The 18,789-nt window shown below is 33.3% G+C and overlaps 1 protein-coding gene across 1 annotated transcript in view; it reads left to right on the forward strand.

Moving 5' to 3' along the window:
* The first annotated feature begins 14,700 nt into the window (after window positions 1–14,700).
* Window positions 14,701–18,789, forward strand: part of LOC132727535 (intraflagellar transport protein 140 homolog) — a 40,291-nt gene continuing 36,202 nt past the window's right edge. Inside the window, exon 1 of the mRNA XM_060713074.1 lies at window positions 14,701–14,789. The gene's annotated coding sequence lies outside the window, so the exon portion shown is untranslated. The remainder of the gene's footprint in view (window positions 14,790–18,789) is intronic.

Genomic DNA, 18,789 nt, shown 5'->3' on the forward strand with positions numbered 1-18,789 from the left:
TTTTTTGGAAACAATTGCGGTAGAGGTCTACTAGACAATGCCTTACTGACCAAAAATATCATAAGCTCTAGGGCTTCTGGGTCGTTTTAAAAGGAAGGTATTTTAGTTTTTACTATAATGAAACATATCGTGAAATGCAAGACCCTGCGAGCAGGCAGGACTGATTTTATGACCCAAGGGGCTATAATTTGAAACCAATATCTAATAGGTAAGGGGATCTACCAGACCAATGCCATTACTTAAGCAAAAATATCTAAAGCTCTAGCCTTTTGGGTCTTTACAAAGAAGCTAGTTTAAGTTTTTACTATTATGTCACATTAAAGTGAAATCAATGACCCCCGGGGCGGGAGCTGATTCTTTGACCCCCAGGGCTATAATTTGAATAATCTGTAGAGGTCTACCAGGACAATGGGCATTACAGCACAAATACTAGCTCTAGCGCGCCTTTTGGGGTCTTTACTTGAAGATTTTTTTAATTAATATTCTTAATAATAATCCTTTTGGTTTGCCATGGGCAAACCAGAATTTTCTGAAATAGGAATGAAATTCTTTGTACAAACTATATGGAAGCCCTTCACCCAGGATCAATTTTTTATTTTATCCTGCCACAATTTGGTTGGAAATTGGGAGTAGTGTTTTTTATTCACAAAGAAGGATTTTTTAAGTTTCAATATTTAATCTATAGAACACACCACAACAAGTGAATGGCTAGTATGCACCAAAATAGTGATGCGTGGCATTTTGGTCCAAGTTTTGAACAAAGCAAGACAGGTACCAAAAAAAAGGTTCCCCCAATTGTCCCCCCATTTGCCATGGTAACAGGAAATTTACGAATTGAGCATGCTGTTACAGAGGGCTATTGGTCTAGTCAATCATTTTGTGCCAAGTTTCATCAAAATTGAAGACAATATTTTATAGTTTCATAGCAGTTTGAACTTGTTACAGGAGGCTTTTAAAATGAAAACGGCCAATTTTTCGGCAATATGCTCATGAGGGGTAAAAAAGGTTAATTAAACAAGAGGGCCATGGTGGCCCTAAATCACTCACCTGACCCATCAAATTATCCATATTTGAGCAGTTGTGATCTAGTTTTTTTAACCAAGGTGACCCATATTCGAACTTGACCTAGAAATCATCAACAAAAAAACCAAAACTTTCAGACCACATTTCCAGGATACTTGGAAATTTTCTATTTTAAGCACCGGTGACCTAGTTTTTCATGCGAAGATGACCCATGTTCGAACTCATCTGAGCAAATTACCTAGAACAAGCATCCCTAGACCAAGTTTGATGAGTAATTGAGATATCAAAAATGTGGACCCACTAGAGTGTATAACAAGGTTTTTTCATAAGTGGGGCAGTGTGACCTAGATTTTTCCTTTTGACCCTAGGAAATTCATCAAAACAAACCTTTTCCTACAAATTTTCTAGAAATATTTTGGATCAAAACTGCACCCACTAGAGGTATAACAGGCTCTTTTCTAATTTCTTAGCTCCTGTAATGACTAGATTTTTGGGGACCGGAGATGACCATCTCGGGAACTTGGGGACCTAGAAAATCATTAAATAAACCTTCCTGACCAATTTTCTAGAATATTTAGAAATCAAAACTGCAGACCACTAGATTTGTTAAAACAAAAGCCTTTTTTCATTTTTAGCTCTGTACCTAGTTTATTGACCGGAGATGAACCCATTCTTCAGAAGAACTTGAACACTAGACAATCACCTTAAACAACACTTTCCTGACCAAATTTCCAGAATGTTTGATCAAAACTGTCACCAGATAGTGAGTGTTTTTAAAACCCAAGCTTTTTCTATTTTAGCTCCTGTGACTAGTATTTTGACGGAGAAGATGACCCATCTTAGGATCTTGATCTGCCTTCCCCCCCTTTTGAGGGCCTCAAACAGTGGAAAAATGCCCCTATTTAAGGCCCTAAACCCACCTGTGTTTTTGTTTAAGAAATGTTGTTTAAAAAGTTGGACCAACTTTTTTTGGGCGCCGACCCCCATTCAATGTTAAACATCAGGGGTTGCCAAGATAGGATATTGGCCACCTTCTGTTATGTGGGGTTTGGAAGAGGGCGCGGTTAAGTCCCGCCCTCCAATACACCAAGAAAATTTTGGACATTGTAGGACAGGCTAAAAATGGCACACATCTGAAATAAAATAACACCACAATAACATAATTAAATTAGCCAGACCAGTTATGTGTTGCGTTCTTTATTAAAACAGGAACACTTGAGTAAGCGTATTTTGTGCGAAAGTCATTCAAGGAAATAGCGTATTCTATAGATATAGAATTTAGAGTGCTACAAAAGGTACACGGTACAAGAGGTCGTGTCATTTCTGATACAACAGCATTATTCTCAACCATACAACGCCATGAGTCGATTTGGAACATCTCTTGTACTGATTCCTGATATTCATACATACTTGGAGCTGTCACTAGTCCAATTACAAAGAACACAGCAAAAGTAAATTTGTTCCAAACCAACCGTTTAGAAAAACACTTCTTTTGCTTATCTTTCTCATTTACATTCTGCTCAGATTCGTTTTTAAAAATCCAACCGTGAGTCTTTTTGCTATCACTTTGTTTTAAACTTTCGTCATTCTCTAAAGTGTGTAGAAGAACTTTTCTGATAGCAATGAATGGAATTCCTTTTTCATTTGCATTTTTGCACATGTTAAAATAATGTTTAATCAATTTATTTTTCGCTTTTGTTTTATCCATTTTCATAACCGAGATAAGACAGTTGTGAATATAGTGTCACTTTAATGCTTAACTACACCATCAGGCACCGATCAAAACCAATAATTTCTTCTAACAGAAGAGTATCGAGTCAAGAAACAATAGTCGCAATGCTGTGTCTGATAACAACATGAATCGCGACATTTTGAACGGAACTAGTTAAAATAATAAAATCAAGGAGCGTGTCGTTATGAAATAATTGATGTTTCCTTAATCTGGGGAGCCAATAATGAGGCGCAAAACATTTTCAAGGACAGAAAGATATATGTGAATGTTTTATAAAAAGGAAATACAAAATTCGTAAACAGAAGAGCTAAAATGCAATTTTCTATTTCCCTTTTTATAAACAATTGAAATAAAACTTGATTATATATTTCTAACGATTAAATTCAGTTTCAAATTGTAAAATGCAAAAGAAAAGCCCAATAATGTACATTTTCAAAAGATTTCTGTGCAACAGAAAGTATTGCATCACGTTTTGACAAGTAAAATAGATATTGTATAGCTAGCTATACACAAATTAATATTTTATTTAAAAAAAACGGACTAAATATAAATAGTTATATGTTTACATCATGGACCGCACGTAGTATGTGTTCGTTTAGTTGGAACGCACTGAAAAAATATCAATTTTTGTGTGGCTATTCAGTAGACTATGCCCTTAAAAGGAAAAGCACTTTAAATTGAAACACATGAATGACGGACACCTATAGATAAATTACTTTTACTTATATTTATATTTTTTGTGATGACATTTAATTTGTGTCCTAAAGCTGTAGCTGCATTAGAATATTTTAGTTGTAGATATTCATGTTAATCCGATTATGAAAGAAGCACTTTAAAATAATGATATTTTTATGCCGCGAAATAATTACACATAAAAAACTACGCCCATATTAACGGGCCGATAAGTCTTTACGATACATATATAAGTCAGGATTGTGAACTTAGTTTACGTTTATTAAATAACAAAATACGAATGCACGAAACTTTGATACTTCACAACAGCAGGTGTCAAGTGCTGTGTGGCAGCTGTAAAAAGTTGTCCCGTACTTCACTTCAGTGTTGTTATATTTTTTATCCTTCCGGATCATTGCTGCCAGCACTATTAAGTGTTGAGAATTGAGTATCGCTCAAGCCGGTGCTAGGGGGCATGAGGGATGTTGCACGTGATCATTTTCCCTCATGTACAGACTCAATCAAACCGAGTCTGCAATTCTCTTGTAATTTTGTTGTGATTGATGCTTCCGAGGGATCACTTTGTTTCCAGATTTTTTGAGAATTTTAATAAAGAGAACAAGAAAATATAAATGATTTACGATTTTTGTTACAGGCACAATAAGCCTCAAAATGAATACGGTTTAGGCAAGCCAGTGTTATGTATGGATTTAAAGCATTATCGTATCGTGAAAAGAAATAAGTGTTTAATGGGTATTTAATTTGTCATAGAAGTAGCAAAAATTGTTCACCAAACTGATACAAAACAATAAATCACTATAATTTTATATCATCAAAAATCAAAGATTGTTCACATAAATAGCCGATGATTACCGTTTCAGAAACGGTAACAGAAAACGAAAATAAAAAAAGCTTAAATAAAAAGCCATTAATTTTTAATTACACAAAGTTAAAATAGTGCAATTTGTGAAACAAAATGTCAATATTAAAGTTTTTTTCCAACTGATATCATATTATGTCTAAAATCCCATTCAGCAACATTAAGAGGTATATTTTGTTCTATAGACGTATCTTGTATGATCAAGAGTACAATTATTGTTCATAATCGACTCCATCTCCTAAGAAATGTGTATGTACTACTAGTATCGTATTTGTTTCAGAGTGTTTCAGTACATCCACGTTGTCTTTGGTACATCATTACAAATCAGTATATAATATAGCATGACAATTATGTGCACTTCCTGGATTACTTATGTCCAATCAGCTTCTAGAAGGAAGTGGACAGCAATAAAAATACAAATTGTCATAGAACTTCAATGATAACAATAATTACTATCTATAAATTGTAAGGTACTTGTCAACCGAAAGAAAAGTGCCCGGATTACAATGTCAAGCACTATGTCTGTAGCTTAGCAAGTCGTTATATCAGCTACCGTTAAATGCGCTTGTTCGTCTAAATCATTTATTGCTTTTAAGATACTGGTATACTAACTGAATAGTGAACACTGCAGATCACTATCAGTACTGGCTGATCTTGGTCTCCACCTGTAGCATGAGAAGAAGTTGTTGCCGCCAGCAGTCTTAAGAGTAAAACAAGCTTTCACATCATGACATGTGTGGAATAAATGACACCAAAACATCATGCCATATTGTGAAACGCCACATAATGTACTTAAAATAAAATCTATAAAAGACGATTGTAATTCATCTTATACACCAGGAAAGAACGGTTTTAGTATACTTCTGTTCGGATATATTCCGCAGCTTCTGTTACAACCGGCATCGGTAAGCTTCATGAATTTGCGTGACATAATGAATCAAAAAGTTTTTAAAGGCCCATTATGTCTAAAAGTGCTATCAATTTTACTTCTCAAAAAAAATTATAGCAAATTTGTATCTTGTTACATTTTCAAAAAAATACTCATTTGCCATATTTTCTAATTTATTCTAGTTGGCTATTGGTATTGTTGTGAATTAGTATTTTGTATGAAAGTCAAAATACTACTTCATTTACATTTTGCTATATTGACAGCACATTATTGCACATTCAGCGCTATTTTCTTCATTGGTTGGACATCTAACAAGTTAAAACATTATTAAAGACATGTTTGACATTTCTAAAGAATAAAAATGGATTTCTGAGCATAATGTGCCTTTAAATTTGCCATTAGTTCAATTCGCGAATATTAGCGAAAATAAAAATATCTCGGATACTTTCCAATCTACAAAATTTATTTATTGAATTCGATCACAGAATACTATTTAAGAAAAGGGCTGTCCAAAGAAACGCGCCGTTTAGACTTTAAAATAAACTCAGCGCGTTTCTTAAAATGCTATAGGGAATGTATGAATAGTATATAAAAAAACACCAGCGGCACACGAGTGTCACATGGCATTTGTTGAGGACATCTTTCATGTTTAATTAGTTACAGATTTAACTATTGCGATACAGTAAAAGTGACATATTTCAGGTTACGTACGGTTCCCAATGGAACGTTCCAATATGCTACCGGAATCTATAAAATACACTTTCCATTTGCGTAGGCGTTTTGTTAACCAAAAAGACTTCTCTCATTTAAAGAAAAGATATAGTCTAGAGGACAAATTATCTCATTGTTTTTTCGCGATGAATGCATTGATTTTTAATTTTACAGACATAAAAGCAAGTTTACTTGTCCAATTTGTATTAATCTATATTCCCCATTGGTGAAAGGAAGTTTCTAAATATAGCAGGAAAAGAAAAGTTAAAAATAGAATGTCTAAGAAACAATTTCATGCCAATAGCAGTAGAATGTTCAATTGTTTCTTACTTCGAAATTATATAATTTTTATTACCTTATATAAAGAACTACGGAAGAGCATTAGTGCCAGTTGTATGTTTTTTATCAACTCGAAATTTCGAGTTACTAACTCGAAATTTCGAGTTACTTATCTCGAAATTTCAAGTTACTTATCTCGAAATTTCGACTAATTAACATTACAAGAATGGCCAAAGTTATTAGTTAGATGGTATTAGATATAGTAAGCAGTGCCTTTGAACGATGGAGATGGAGAAACGGGTGCCTGGACAAAAACTATTGAAATTTAACTTAAACTTAGTAATGGCATGTACACACCCGACCTATAAAATACAAGGCTTCCTTTAATTTGTACGTGCAGGCGTTCTTTAGCTGTTGTATTGTATCCCACCTGTCCGAACATATGATTTCACTTATCATATTCTTATATCCCAGTGAATAAAATGATCCTATACTTCACGTGTGGGGCGTCTGAGGAAAGTACTGCAGAGTGGCCAAAATAAGGCGTGCTGAGGCCTTTGTCAACTTCGTTGGGCTCACTATGTTTCTTGTAAAATCGTATGCTTTTCTTTATTCCGAACATATATATAACTACAAGTTCCACTTTTATCAACTTTTATCAACACATAATATTACTGCATGTTTGTAACGTCACTTTTCATTGGATAATCGTGACTTTTATATAGTTTTATAAATATATATATATGTATTATAAATTCATTATAAAGATTGTTGACAGGTTATTTAGCCGTAAATAAATGGCTGTTTGCAACATAACCCTGGCATAGCGGCTCGGGTTATATTTACAAATAGCCGTTTATATAGGGCCATATAACCTGTCAACAATCTTTATAACTAATACTATGAATCAAAGTACAAAAACATTATCAGTATAAAGAAACGTGACAGACTAACTGGCGTATACACGCCATTTAAAACTTATTTAACACATGATATTGCACAGTTTACAATAGGGTGGGTTTTGGACTTGTTGTTGATGGTTGTATGTGTGCTTAAGAAAAAGAAACATCCGGTTAACACGGAAATGTGGAAAGTGTGATTTTACACCCCCCCCCCCCCCCCCTCCACAAAAAAAGCGAAAGATATGTTCAGTATGTGTGGACAATTATTTGACCCTATTAAATTGTTCTGTTAAATAAATGGTAAAGGTGCTCTGCCAATGTGCAACAGCTACACACGAAAGTAAGTATCTTGAATTCAATCCTTGCTTTCACCGGCAACCAATGAAAACCGTGCAATGTAAGTCGAAATTTCGAGTAAGTAAGTCGAAATTTCGAGATAAGTAACTCGAAATTTCGAGTTAGTAAGTCGAAATTTCGAGTTAGTTACTCGAAATTTCGAGTAAGTAACTCGAAATTTCGAGTTAATAAAAAACATACACCTGGCACTAATGCTCTTCCGTATAACTTACGGAAGAGCATTAGTGCCAGGTGTGGATTTTAGAAGGATAGAATCACAAGATGTGCTACAGGGCCAAGTGTAATTCGTTCTTGTACAAACACAAGTAATAAATCAAGATATCCCTAAAATAACCCTTCAATAAAACTTTGAAGAATTTAAACTATAATTGGCATAATGCCAGCAAAGTCCTTCCGGGTCATACTCATAGTGTAATATAACGTATACGTTTTTTTCTGGGTTGTACTTGTGCATGTTAAGAATATCTTTGTAGATTATGTAGATAATCATTTTAATATAAGTAAATAATAGTTATAAATTGTTTAGATTATTTTTGTAGATAATGTAGATTATCATTTTCATATATGTAAATTATTGTAATAAATTGTTTAGATTATTTGTAGATTATGTAGATTATCATTTTTAGTTTTTTATATATGTAAATTATCGTTATAAATTGTTTAGATTATCTTTGTAGATTATGTAAATTATCATTTAAATATATGTAAATTATCATTATAAATTGTTATGATTATCTTTGTAGATTATGTAGATTATCATTTTTATATATGTAAATCGTCGTTATAAATCGTTTAGATAATCTTTGTAATTAATATAGATCTTGCAGTTGACAATAATATTGTATTTATATTGAGAACATAAAGTAATGTAACTGTATGTACTACAATATATCTGTAAATCAATTTACTGTGTAATACAATACTTCATAATTTCCTGTGCTCGGACCAAAAATAGGATGCGGAAGGCAATTTATTCGCGTTCATTTATATTTTTTCTAATTGTACGCTACGATGGAAATAACCCGAAATGAGTTATATATTCATGGTGTTTTTACTCTAGTAATAAAATTGCAATATTTCATGTTAGTAATAGTGTGCCTTATTAAGTAAAACATTGCCAGATTATCATTGTTTTCTAACAATCTATACGTTTTATCTTTCAGTTTCATTATCCACAAAGTAATGTAATGACTTGCTGCGAAGATTCCCTGTCACTCTTTCACTTTACTTAATTAAAGCAGTGATAAAATATATAGATCTGTGCTTTTAGGCAGGATTGGTTTAACTCTTTTAAAGCATACAGAGATAAATACATGCCTGTCACATAACTCTATATGAACTCAATGTGGCGGAATAAATATTCGTGAAGTCTAACCCTACTGTATACCATAATACTTTTGGTTGTTCAGATGTTGTTTTTTGTTTTTGTTTTTTGTTGTTGTTTTTTTCTTTCTTTTTGTGACGGTGGTATTTTGAGTGGGTTGAGGGATTCCATTGAATTCCCTTAAACTCACAACGGACGACTTCTGAATTGAAACTAGTATAATTTCATTACATTAAGCTAGTAAGGATAAATACATATATTTCAATTCATGAATTCAGTTGGTAGACAGGAAACCTCTGATAAATTGATACATGTGAATAGTAAATGTTTAACAGTGTTCGTGATGGGAATACACATACGTTCGTAATCTGTAGAAATATGCAATGTATGTGTCTCCAGGTTTTCAATATAAAATGGGCCTTTTCAACCTTCTCCAAAGTTCATATTATCAAAGCCCATACCCTAAGCAAATTATTGAGAGAGTGTAAATTTACATAAAATGTAAACACCTGCTGGGAAACGAGCATATGTTTCTATTATTCCAAAAGTTAACACTTACCCATATAGTTTGTTCACTTTACTATGCAAATGTTTGATATCTTATTTCAATAAGCTTTCATATTGATTAAAGCCGGTATATTAATTAGTACATTGTCCCAAAATTTATGCTTAATCTGTCATGATAGTTTCATATTATTTGACTTCTTTTTCAAGCATAATATTACAATGTTTGTCAGTTTCTAATTTCCCAAACTAGCCTGATATGGGGCCAATACAAAGACCAATGGATTTAAATCATTAACTCAAGCATTCACTGTGCAAGTATTTGCAAACAATAAAGTTACAATATACATTATATGCTAATCTATATCCTGCTGAATGGGAAGGTGGCCTAGCCACCAGCATAGAGCACATACGTGCAGTATTTTCAGGCTCTACACTGTCTGTTGACTGACCGGCTATAAAATCTTTAATCTTGATATATGGACAGTTAAAAAATATAAGTCGGACATGTCTGTTGAAGAAATTCGGCAGGTTAAGGTTAAATGTGTACAAGACATTCATATTCCATAATGTTTCATGGCATATATTAATTGTACATTTCTATATGTATATAAATCTTACATTGTGCGTACATGCATTTAAACACGTTCATAGCATAATAAATGGACCGCAAAATAATTTATTTTGTCGTAAATTATATACAACGAGTGAGGTAAAATGTATATCAAGTTTACAGGTTTATTTACTTCGCAAATATACAATATGTGTTTATGTAAATATAATTATGATTTTTTTAAGACAAAACATGTAAGATAATACAATGCTAGGTGATACGTCAGGTTTGACGCACTTCGAGTATTTGGGCTATACATGTTCATGAATTTCGTGTTAAATTTTGATTTTACACATATTGTAGAACCTTTCTAAATGATTTAGTATAATGAAGTTCGCGATATTTTACAAAAGAATTGAATTTTTTACAAAAGATTTTTCGATCCATACTATGTATAATGTTAAACCTAAATATAAAGGTTTTCAGTTGTACGTAGATATTTAAAACCAAAAACACCAATTAGTCGTCAAGCGGACATTATAATACAAACCTGTTATTGATATTGTAAAGGTAAAACTTTTTTTTCATGTAAGTCTACGAGTGCACGAGAAATATCCAAAACTTACCATCCTATGTACCAAGGTGCCTCGCCTTCTGAAAAAATTCGCACGTGCATCGGACATGTTGAATGCATCCTTAGGGTAGAAAAGTCAGTTTTGTACGGGAAAAATTGACACTGCTGATCAACCGAGTTAAAAGCACCTTCTTTCTCGGTGTACAATTTTTTTCAAAAAATCGTAGCTAAATGTCGACATTGCTAACCAGTCACCGGTGGCATCTTTGATTAGAACCGGAATGGAACTGTATGCGAATTTCCGTTTAAACTCTTTAGCGAAATACCATGCTCGACGGGGACGCTGTCTAAGTTCTTGCATAAGTCACACGTGCTTAATGGTCGCGCCATTTCTATCGTCAACTCATTATTTTCAATAAGGCACGGAAAAGATCCAATATCTAACGCGTCTTCTAATGCATCTTTGAAAAAATACGCTGCTACTGAACTTAAAACACCAACAAGAAACACAGTAACGAAAAGACATACTTTGACACGTCGCCTTTTCTTATAATCAACTTGAAAGGTTGGTAGGAGTATATGTTTAACATCCGTGAATTTAACCCCTTTTTCTTTCGCTTTCTTAGCGAGCGTCCTATATTTATCCACTAAATCCACTTTCGCTTTAACTTTATCCATCATTAGATTATTGTTTACATTCGACACAAATCTATGTTAAATGTTTATTTAAAATAGTCAAAAAATATTTCGTTCCAAATGGTTTAAAGACGAGTATCGTACACAAATGACCCCGGATACAAAACTATGCAATCATTATTACACTATTCGTTAAAACCAGTAGGAAGTAAAATTTATTGCTTAAGTTTATATAGTGCGTGCTTAAGATATCCAGTCTATTTATAAACCATTGAAGCATTCAGAAAAAGTTTTATCACTCGACCATACTCCTGTATGCGGATAAGGAACATTGATCAGGCGTTCACTAATCAATATACCTGTTCAATATAACAGAATATCTACAGAAAATATGACTGTCAGGTATAAATAATAATAATTATCAAAACGTGGTTTTATTTGTATAGATCGTGCATACAGTCCTGTCATAACTTGGTGAATGTGGAAAATTATGTTCAACAACGTTTCATGATATGGGGTATATATTTTGTTAAATAGGATAAATTTCTAGTCTATTATATAGGGTTAACGCACGTTTTTTCGTGTTATAACGTCTGCAGAGTCCCGAGGAACGGTTGGTGCCCGAGCTATTTGACTGGTTAAATCTTAACAACATAGCTATGAGAGTTGTACACAAGAACGCGATGTTATGATATATGCGTGTGTGTGTTATCTTTATAATTTTTGTGTTTAAATACATTATAATATGTATTGTATACTACTAGTAATACTCGTATAACCAAAAAAATCAGAATAATATTCTGAAAAACTTCTCTAAATTAATTAATAATTTAATAACTAAACTATTGATTTATTAATTAATGATTTAATTACTAAATTCGAATGAATTAATAATAATTATTAATTAACAAATTAATAAAAAAAAATATCTAAATCAACAAATGATTTCATTACATGTACTTAATTAGAATGAATAAACGATTTATAAATTAATTAATTGTTTATTCATTCTAATTTAGTTTTAATTAATTAATTTATTTATTCATTCATTTTGTATTGTGTAGATTATTATTAAATTCATAAGCAATTGATTGATTGATTGATTGATTGGTTGGTTGGTTGGTTGGTTGATTGATTGATTGATTGATTGATTGATTGATTGATTGATTATCTATTTATTTATTTACTTATTTATTTATTTTTGTTTGTTCAGAATTTATGTCCATGTAAAGAATTCTTAGGGTAAATGGAGAAATAATCTTGATAATGCACGTTGAGCATATGCACCGTAGTCTATTATAGTGAATGAAAATCTATAGGTTGTGTAAAATCGGTCATCTTATTCAGCTCTCGGTTTCGATTATATCAATTCATTTGAAGAGATAATGGGATTCTCTTTCTTTGTATATATATGTAAAATAATTGAAAATGAGTTCTTGAGATAAGCATACACTCGCCTAATGACTTTTTTTACCGCCAGGTACATCCTTAAGCTTGGTGTTGCGCATGACGTATATACCCTCTCGCCCTGGTGAAGACGTCTACTTAATTTTTTGACAATCAAGGAATAAGAAAGTTATATTAAGCCAAAGAGGAAAGTCGAAAATCACAATTTGGCCCTTGACCTTCAAGTGCAGCCTTGATTTTGAATGTGCATACATAATGTTTGACTGTAGTGAAAAACATTTGCCAAATATTTTGACAATCATCCAAGTATTGACAAAGTTTAAAGCCAGACAGGATTTGAAATTTGACCTCCAAATATGGCCTTGACATTTAATGTGCAGATGTGGGTCTTGCACATAAGACATCCTCTACTGTTGATCATGTGTACCAATTTCTTTCGAAATCTCGTCATGCATACTACAGTATACATATGTATATATACGTCATAGACCAAACTCAATCTTCAGCTGCATTCGATCGGACAGGCCTGCATGCTGGAGAAATGTAGCATTACGTATGCTCCAACATTTTAAATGGGGTTTGTGGGGCATTAAAAGAAATACGGAGGTTTACTGTGCGGAAGTTCTGTTCTAATGGTATAATTGTTTTTGAACTTGGAATACTATATCTTTAAGTTTATGTTTTCACCGTTAAACAAAGGGTGCATATATTAGCATTTTGGTTTTGAGCATGCCCGCTTAAACTAGTGTTTTGGCACGTGAGAAAGATTTTTTCCAGGAATAATAATATATCGTGATAACTTTTTATACGTGCATATACCTATGAAAAGCACTACATGTATCATACATGTACGTGTTTTACAAAAGGATCTGAGGTGTGGGTCTTTATCCAGCGTGTTGTATTCTCGGGTTCGTACATCAAAGGAACATTAATTAAGTCTAAGAAATGAATGTTTTTGTTGTCTTTTTTCTTCTTTAGAAAGGTCAAGCACGTCGTGTTTTATCATGTTTTTATAAAAAATTATAACATGTTCGGTGCTGTCACCTAGAGAAAGTAGCTATGAATGTAAAAAAAATTAGTTGTTATAAAAGTAGCGTAATGTTAACAAAGTAGTATTTTGACTTCCATACAAAATATTAAATCCCTATAACATTATTACATTCTGTGCCGTTTTACGTAAAGATAATTGGTCAGGCTTCAGTCATACTGATCGATCTAATTTTATTTTTTGTCTTATGGAGCAAAAAATGTGTAAAATCCCAGTATGTGCCTTCATTTGGAGATTTGGATTAATTTGTCGCGACTGTAGTGTAGAATAAAATAAAATGACCTAGTCTTGGATTATTCGCAAATGTTTAAAGGAAACATTTCCTTTTTGATTTGCTATTTGTTATATTTATAACGTACTTCTTCTTCTACATCATACTGCTTTAAATGGTTTACGATCACTCTAAGCAGGTATACATTGTATACATGAAAGAGACAGCTATGAGATACAAGGGAATCCGGGAACCAGTCCCTATAATAGCTTTTATTGAATAGACCCCTTGGTTCTTTTACATGCCCAGGGTATAGCACTGATGCATGCGAGGATTTCTTACCAGTACACCTCTAGGTAGGTGGGAAACACTGAAAGTGTCTCTGAAAAATCCCAAGATTGTAACCCAGGATCGAACCCGGGACCTCAGATCTAACAAACTGAGCTATCGCGCCGCGCACGTAGATCAGCATACATCTTATGATAAGATACTATGTTGTTTTTCAGTTTATTTTTGCTTGTTTAAAGTCACACGGGTACTAGTATAAGCATATGACTTCTTTCCGCTTTTTTTAATGTGTACTGTTTGAACAGTAAAATGTAGGCCTATACCCTAAACGATTATGTATATGTAGATGGAACGAAGTATCGTGTAAGCCATGATTGCGATTTTGAGACTATTATTATATGACTTTAAATAAGCCTCTATTAACTTGAGAATAAACATTAAACGCTTTTATCATAACTTTATCTGGGACAGTAATATTAGGTTCTAGTGGCTTAAATATTTAGTAGTGTAAACAGTCATAAACATTTGGTGGTGTTCAAAACAACCGGAAATTAAAAAGTTAATAATTATCATTACAAATTTATATTTTATTTTATGAATATATTATTCATGTACATATGCTCTTTCGAAATTACCATCTGATTTTTAAAAGAAATATAATTTTTAAAAGAAATATATTATGTAAAATAAAAATATTTCCCATCATGATGTGTAAACTTCCGGCCAAATAGTTTGAAAATGGACGAAAAGAAGTGAAATTTTTGGAGTTTCGTGACAAATATTCTCTTTTTTTCAAAAGGTATCAACTGATGCATTTAACATCTACTTTAAAATAATCCATTACTGATATGTGAACCCATTTAAACCCGTTAAAGCATTAAATAAAGCTCTATATCGATAGTAATATTACGTATCCAAGATAAATAGTGAAATGAAGTAAAGCACATGAACAGAAAAAAATGTTTTTTGGGGTGACATTTGCAAGCCGTACTCGTGAACTGCACTATAACTTAGTGGGATGTTAGTAAAAATGATAAAACGTCAAGCAGCTCAAGGTTCTTTATCTGCTAACGAGGATGAAGACAACTGGTGCAAACCGGTCCTACTAAACACTGCTAAGGACTGCTAAGGACCGCTAAGGACTGCTAAGGACTGCTAAGGAGCCACAAAGGACTACTATAGAGGCACAAAGGACCTTAAAATACCTCCTAGGCCATTCTTATATTACATGGTATTATTTTTAGTGACAAAAAATTATAATTTTAAGAAAAAATATGATTTTGGTGAAAAGTTTATGAGTTGTCGGACCGCTAAGGACTGCTCAGATACACAAAAGACTGCTAGGGAGGCACAAAGGACCTTAAAATACCTCCTAGGGCATTCTTATAATACAAGGTAGTATGTTTAGGGACAAAAAATGTATTATTTGAAGAAAAAATATCATTTTAGTGATAAAAATTTATGTTTTTGAAGAGTTGTCGGACCGCTAAGGACTGCTCAGGTGCACTAACAACTGCTAGGGAGGCACAAAGGACCTTCAAATCCCTCCTAGAACATTCTTATAAATATATGGTAGTAAGTTAATAGACAAAAATGTATTATTGTAAGAAAAAAAATATAATTTTGGTGATAGAATTTATGCTTTCGATGAGTTGCAGGACCGCTAAGGACTGCTCAGGTGCAAAAAGGACTGCTAGGCAGGCATAAAGACCTATAAATATTTCCTAGGGAGGCACAAAGGACCTTAAAATAACTGTTGGGGCATTCTTATAATTCATGGTAGTATGTTTAGTGACAAAAAATGTATAATTTTAAGAAAAAATATCATTTTAGTGATAAAATTCATGTTTTTGAAGAGGTTGTCGGACCGCTAAGGACTGCTCAGGTGCACTAACAACTGCTAGGGAGGCACAAAGGACCTTCAAATCCCTCCTAGAACATTCTTATAATATATAGTAGTAAGTTAATAGACAAAAATGTATTATTGTAAGAAAAAAATATAATTTTGGTGATAGAATTTATGCTTTCGATGAGTTGCAGGACCGCTAAGGACTGCTCAGGTGCGAAAAGGACTGCTAGGCAGGCACAAAGACCTATAAATATTTCCTAGGGAGGCACAAAGGACCTTAAAATAACTGTTGGGACATTCTTATAATTCATGGTAGCATGTTTAGTGACAAAAAATGTATAATTTTAAGAAAAAATATCATTTTAGTGATAAATTCATGTTTTTGAAGAGTTGTCGGACCGCTAAGGACTGCTCAGGTGCACTAACAACTGCTAGGGGGAGGCACAAAGGACCTTCAATTCCCTACTAGAACATTCTTATAATATATGGTAGTAAGTTAATAGACAAAAATGTATTATTGTAAGAAAAAAATATGATTTTGGTGATAGAATTTATGCTTTCGATGAGTTGCCGGACCGCTAAGGACTGCTCAGGTGAGAAAAGGACTGCTAGGGACCTTAAAATATTTCCTAAAGAGGCACAAAGGACCTTAAAATACCTGTGGGGCATTCTTATAATACATGGTAGTATGTTTAGTGATAAAAAAAATATATAATTTTAAGGAAAAAATATCATTATAGTGATAAAATTCATGTATTTGAAGAGTTGTCGGACCGCTAAGGACTGCTCAGGTGCACTAACAACTGCTAGGGAGGCACAAAGGACCTTCAAATCTCTCCTAGAACATTCTTATAATATATGGTAGTAAGTTAATAGACAAAAATGTATTATTGTAAGAAAAAATATAATTTTGGTTATAGAATTTATGCTTTCTATGAGTTGCAGGACCGCTAAGGACTGCTCAGGTACGAAAAGGACTGCTAGGGACCTTAAAATATTTCCTAAGGAGGCACAAAGGACCTTAAAATACCTGTAAGGGCATTCTTAATAATACATGGTAGTATGTTTAGTGATAAAAAATGTATAATTTTAAGGAAAAAAATATCATTTTAGTGATAAAATTCATGTTTTTGAAGAGTTGTCGGACCGCTAAGGACTGCTCAGGTGCACTAACAACTGCTAGGGAGGCACAAAGGACCTTCAAATCCCTCCTAGAACATTCTTATAATATATGGTAGTAAGTTAATAGACAAAAATGTATTATTGTAAGAAAAAAATATAATTTTGGTGATAGAATTTATGCTTTCGATGAGTTGCAGGACCGCTAAGGACTGCTCAGGTGCGAAAAGGACTGCTAGGCAGGCATAAAGACCTATAAATATTTCCTAAGGAGGCACAAAGGACCTTAAAATAACTGTTGGGGCATTCTTATAATTCATGGTAGTATGTTTTAGTGACAAAAAAATGTATAATTTTAAGAAAAAATATCATTTTAGTGATAAAATTCATGTTTTTGAAGAGTTGTCGGACCGCTAAGGACTGCTCAGGTGCACTAACAACTGCTAGGGAGGCACAAAGGACATTCAAATCCCTCCTAGAACATTCTTATAATATATAGTATTAAGTTAATAGATAAAAATGTATTATTGTAAGAAAAAAATATAATTTTGGTGATAGAATTTATGCTTTCGATGAGTTGCAGGACCGCTAAGGACTGCTCAGGTGCGAAAAGGACTGCTAGGCAGGCACAAAGACCTATAAATATTTCCTAGGGAGGCACAAAGGACCTTAAAAATAACTGTTGGGACATTCTTATAATTCATGGTAGCATGTTTAGTGACAAAAAATGTATAATTTTAGGAAAAATATCATCATTTTAGTGATAAAATTCATGTTTTTGAAGAGTTGTCGGACCGCTAAGGACTGCTCAGGTGCACTAACAACTGCTAGGGAGGCACAAAGGACCTTCAATTCCCTACTAAACATTCTTATAATATATATGGTAGTAAGTTAATAGACAAAAATGTATTATTGTAAGAAAAAATATAATTTTGGTGATAGAAATTTATGCTTTCGATGAGTTGCAGGACCGCTAAGGACTGCTCAGGTGCCGAAAAGGACTGCTAGGCAGGCACAAAGACCTATAAATATTTCCTAGGGAGGCACAAAGGACCTTAAAATAACTGTTGGGGCATTCTTTATAATTCATGGTAGTATGTTTAGTGACAAAAAAATGTATAATTTTAAAGAAAAAATATCATTTTAGTGATAAAATTCATGTTTTTGAAGAGTTGTCGGACCACTAAGGACTGCTCAGGTGCACTAACAACTGCTAGGGGAGGCACAAAGGACCTTCAAATCCCTCCTAGAACATTCTTATAATATATGGTAGTAAGTTAATAGACAAAAATGTATTATTGTAAGAAAAAAAGTATAATTTTGGTTATAGAATTTATGCTTTTGATGAGTTGCAGGACCGCTAAGGACTGCTCAGGTGCGAAAAGGACTTCTAGGCAGGCACAAAGACCCGTCAAAAGTAACAAGAACTTTTACACCAAGGAAGTGAACGTGTGTAATGATTCTGTTGGAAACAACAGACATCTTGTTCTGTCGCGCAGGCACACTTTCACAACCTTTAAAGGAAATAAAAAACCAATATGACTTAGATCATTGAAATAGTACTTGTGAAATCTTATTTGTATATAACTTATTTATCTCTATATTTATGTATTTGTAAATAAGTAGACATAGAAACATTAGGTCCTGCTGAGAAGTGCACATTTGCCTGCTGCACAGTAAATGGGCAAATTAGTTTCGGAACAAACAACATATAATGCAGGCTTTTTTTTAAAAATATATGGGCCGCGTCACGACAAAACCAATATAGTGGGTTTGCGACCAGCATGGATCCAGACCGGCCTGAGTATCTGCGCAGTCTGATCAGGATCCA

Source organism: Ruditapes philippinarum, unplaced genomic scaffold (assembly GCF_026571515.1).
Source record: "Ruditapes philippinarum isolate M1 unplaced genomic scaffold, ASM2657151v2 ctg2117_1_1_1_1, whole genome shotgun sequence".
Lineage (NCBI taxonomy): Eukaryota > Metazoa > Mollusca > Bivalvia > Venerida > Veneridae > Ruditapes > Ruditapes philippinarum.